The sequence below is a fragment of the Bombus pascuorum genome, unplaced genomic scaffold, assembly GCF_905332965.1.
Source record: "Bombus pascuorum unplaced genomic scaffold, iyBomPasc1.1, whole genome shotgun sequence".
Classification (NCBI taxonomy): Eukaryota; Metazoa; Arthropoda; class Insecta; order Hymenoptera; family Apidae; genus Bombus; species Bombus pascuorum.
This window is the reverse complement of record NW_026869729.1, coordinates 8,995-14,106: the sequence shown is the minus strand read 5'-3', so window position 1 is coordinate 14,106 and position 5,112 is coordinate 8,995. Positions and strand designations below refer to the sequence as shown.

Below are 5,112 nucleotides of genomic sequence, written 5' to 3'. Positions count from 1 at the left end.
CAGAATAAGCAACGATACAAGCGAGACCAAGAAAGAAAGATTGTTAAAACTCAGACCGTGTTTAGAAAAGGAGACTTTGTTTTAATTCACAACGACCATAAAAGAGATAAGTTGCACATTGAATGGTTAGGACCTTACAGGATTAACGATGTGAAAACTCCTTATTACATTATTTCTATCGACAATGCTAAGAAAAAGATACATGGTAACCGACCGAAAGCGTACTTTTTTCAGGATAATGCTGACCCTAGCACTAGTAATAATACCCTTAATTAGATGCCTTGAATTCACGGGATAGGAATTACGCTTTGTAAACAAACCCAACCAATTCACGATCGAAAACTACAACATGATTACGCCTCAGAAATTGTTAGCTTCCCGAACACTAACAAATATTGTAAAATTGCTATATTTAAGATTAACGAAATAACTTTTGTACCATTACATGCAGAAAACCAATTCATAATGATCCCTAAAAAAAAGGGGGGGGGTAAACATATCCTTCGATCTACATTTAAATAATTCCATTCTACTAAGATCTTAGAGAACCAAGATCAATCTAACCAGGGGGGTATGTCACGACCGGCTCACTTTAAAATCGGAGATAAAGATGTGGCGACACTCGGCGACAATGTATATCGCTGAAGTGCCTAATGAACCATCAACATCCCAACGGTCCTTCCACCGAAGGCTCTAGAAGAAAGAGCGCGTGGCAACGGCCGCGGACGCCTGGCAAATGCGTGGACGGTGGGGATGTTGAGGGATAACAAAAGAAAGCGATCGGATCCGATCGAAAGTAAAAAATCATAAGAGCTTCAGTCTTAAAAGGTCACGCTTAGAGCTCGGAAGTAGATTGTAAAACCAAGTGTTAGAAGAAAAATAAAGTTTCTTTTTTTTATTCTTTTTTGTTGTTCTTTTGCATAATTTTACGTGACACTAGCAACGTTACCCTGAGACTGAAACAACTGCCTAAACCAACGTCGGACGTGTACCGCTTATGGTCTTTCCTCGACGCATTCCTTTGTATATGCGCTTTCGAAGACCTTAGGCGGTTGAGAAACCGAAGACCAGATGTAGAGTTTTCTCAGAAGTGACGATCACTTCAACACTAATTAATTTTAAAATGATACTTAATTATCGATAGATAGTGCATTTTATGTTTATAAACGTGAAAAAAACAATTTTCGTTTCACCGAACTATGGTTATCCCACAATATATGTATCATTAATATATTATAAGGAACTATTCGAATATACGTACAAAATCGTTTTTATGCGTATTTTTACATACAACTTTTATTTACTTTAAATTATTCCAAATTTGAGGATAAAATTATGCAGACTATATACACAGAAGAAAGGGGATTAATTTTACCATATACTTCATTTGAATGAAAGTTGCGTGAACTTCTCATGACGTAAAGTGTAAAAATTTAATAGAATGTAGATACAGTTTTCTATTATCGTTACAGATAAGAAATTTGTTAAACACTGATAAAGTTAAAGCCATTAATAGTGGTTGCAGCAAAGATTTGTTATTAATTCAAGATGAATAGGTTTCAAACAAAAAATTCCAGTTACTACTTATAGATTTGATTTTATAAAAAAAACAAGAAATTAAAAATTTTATAAAAAAGTTTATTCGCATTAAAAATATTATATTTTATCGCATATCAGAATTTTAGATCTTACGTTTAAAATAGTTTTTTTTTACCTTTTTTTGCTTGTAAAGTTATTACATTAATAAAAATGTCAGGATCGGGTTAACTGAATTGATCGTGTAGTAAAATATCGATCCAAATATCTTGGAATCATTAAAAAAAATGCTTTTTTTATTGTGAAAAAATGGTACTTTATTACCGTTAATCATTTAACTGTAATATTGGCTATAATATTTAACAATAATATTTCTAGTACATCAACATTAATATACGTTCTAAATAATATGTGAAGAAATTTGAGGTTAGGTTGGAAGATATCTACACCGGAAATGACGCCTGCAAAATGGCGCACGTGATTGGTTAGAAATTAACCGCAGAACATCTTCATACGCTATTGATTATTTCCTGTAAATGAGGAATTTTAATATAATGTACAAAGTATATAAGATTTTGCATTAAAATTGTCGCAAATATTTTTAAAAATTAATTGGATTGTAGTATTTTTAAAAAATCATAATAATGTAAGATTCTATATGGAATTACTTTCTATCGTTCGCGCATAAGACCAGTACGTAACGACAAGCTTGAGGGTATATAAAGCCACCATCAGACGCGCAACGTAGGCATTTGTCGAGTCGTCTGCAAGCGGAGAGGATCTTATTTTGCTCGACAGTTTCAAACATTTTGTGTGTTGTGTGAACCTGTTCTATCTTGTTCTACAACAATCACGAGCCATATACAGGTTAGTGTACTTATTATTATAATTTATTCATTAATTAGGTGAAATAGTTTAGGAAACAATAAGAAAACGTGAATATCGTAACATCGACACTGTGTTAACCTCGAAAAAGAGGACATTTGCATTCCTGCAAATTAAGAAAACTACGAAGCCGTCGTCATGGCAAAGTCTAAGAAGAGAGTTTGTGATATTGACGCCAAGCCAAGTAGTACTAAACGATTAGCATCTTGGATCAGAAGAATCCGCAGTAAAAAATCAAGGTATTGCCGAAATCGCAGACGCGATTTACGGATTGAAGCAATGCTGACGTGTGCTCTCTTCAAAGCTGAAAATGAATTACGCATCAAGCAATCATCTAAAGCTTTAAAATTGCAGAAACTTAAAGAAAAATTATTGAAGAAGGAAAATTGTATAAATTACGAACGCTGCGATGATGAAGGCACGTCTCAGCAGAGCAATCCCTGGAAAGAGCCTGATTTGTGTCCTGAATTGAGAAGTTTAGACGATTTCATGTCTAAGCTATCAGAAGTAAAAGTACCAGTACGACGCTGAAGTAGTGGGAAAAATGCAAACCTTCAGGTTATGAAGACCGGCCAACGCCCAAGACGCGTTGAGTGCACTCGTTCCCGTCCGATCACGAAAGTTAAGCAACGCCGGGCACGGATAGTACTAAGATCGGTGACCGCTTGGGAACTCCGCGTGGTGTTGGTTTTTTTCAGAAGGAGATCAGCCCAGTATTTGAACTGTCTAAGAAGATGACGCGAGCAGTAACTGCCCGAAGAGGAAGATACAGCGGGGCATGAAAGGACAACCCTGATGACTGCCGCCTGGTATTACCGGGGTTGTCTGCCCTCAAAGCAGAGGAAGAAGGAGGAGTGGTTTTTTTAGTGGGTATGGCAACAACATCCGCGCGAGTCCCACATAACCCAGTGATTCGGGTCACTGGGCATGCGTAACAGCATTTTCCCCTCCTCATGCAAAAAAAAAAAAAGGTTATGAAGACCTGGAAGCTTATGTGACTACTTTTACAAGAGGATAATTTCTCGCAACGTTTTATCCACCAAATGCATAGAGATTTCAACAACAACTATATGCAATCTGGAGCGATTATGGAGCACCGTGTATCACGTCGGTGCTGCAGGAATAGAAATCGCATTACTATTCTGATGTATATAAGGATTTTTTTAATTTACAGCTTCACCGTTTGAGATGACATTTGGACAGACGGAGGGAGGGAGTTGGTGTTGTCAACGATGCTGAAGCGTACTACACGATTGGGGACCCCATGTTCTCTAGTCTCTGCACCTTTCATTGGTTTGGTTTGTAAACTGTATCGTGACCGATGCATTCGGGACCTTTACAATTTTTTGTGGTAATACAATTTTGTAGTAATATAATTTTGTAGTAATATAATTTTGTAGTAATATAATTTTGTAGAAGTATAATTTTGTAGTAATATAATTTTGTAGTAATATAATTTTGTAGTAAAATAATTTTGTAGTAATATAATTTTGTAGTAATATAATTTTGTAGTATTAATGAGCGTTCGAAATATATTTGAAGAATGTTTGATTCGATATTTTTTATTTTCAAAAGTATGGCAATTTACACAAAACATTACGTATTTTGTATGTCTTAGCGTTTAAAGAAAATTTGTATTGCATGGTAACTTATAGATTTAATAGTACCGTTTCGAATATTCTCTCCATTATTCTGAACGTCGAGATTTTGTATATATTTCCTTAATGTTAATTAACAGTTTTGTAGACTTTTGAATAAATAAAAAGGAATTGATAAAATTTGGAAAATGTCTACAATTTTCCTGCGATCTTCTAATTCGCCATATTAGTCCTTTTCAGTCCAGCATACTACACATAACAAAATTCTGTCGCAGGCAAGAGATCCGCACATGTGTCCAGGCTGTTGGCCGTCATCGGCGACATTATTTCGCCTGTCTGTGTATGAGATAACGAGTGACGACAGACGATTGGTAGGGGATAAACAAAGGGGAAAATTGTTTGTTTTTAGCAAATCGTGCATGAAGTTTTCTGACTGACGATGAGTCGCACCATAATCACTTTGTACATAAACGTCTCATCACTCCGTGTTTCCGTATCTTGAACATCCAAGCATCAACTAATTCCAAAATCGTCTGACGCGCGATACACATAGGCTTATTGTGACAAGCTACAGCAAATTATAGCAAGTTTTATTTGGTGAGCTCTAATCTCTTTTGTTCGTTACCTGTGCACATGTGTTTTCTCAGGTCCAGAAAAGTTTTTTCAACGCTTGTACCACCAAGTTGTATGTGAGTTACTCTGGCTTGTCAATATGCCTTGTTCAAAGTTGAGAGCTGGATACTGTCACAGCTCTCTATCTTCCCATGTAATTATGATAATAGGAGCTTTATGAGGTATGGAGTAAATTGAATGCGTCTTTGTTGAATCTAGATGATCCAGAATGGCGAATTGTTACAAGTAGAACAACTAATCAAAGTAATAGACATACACATATATGAAATATGTTTCATATGGATAGGAAATTACTTTGAAATTTGACAAGCATTGCAATAAATATGTTGGTTCGGAAGTAATATTACTAGATACTTATTTTTACAGATTGCAATATTCTCTTCACTAATTCATAGATTGATCTTAGAACAAATGAAGAACTTTACATGTTATTGGATTAACAAATAAAATGTATTGTTCC

At 35.4% G+C, this 5,112-nt stretch overlaps 1 pseudogene; it reads left to right on the top strand.

The window, feature by feature from the left end:
- Positions 1–2,992: 2,992 nt before the first annotated feature.
- LOC132915597 (5S ribosomal RNA) lies at positions 2,993–3,111 on the top strand (annotated as a pseudogene).
- Positions 3,112–5,112: the final 2,001 nt, after the last annotated feature.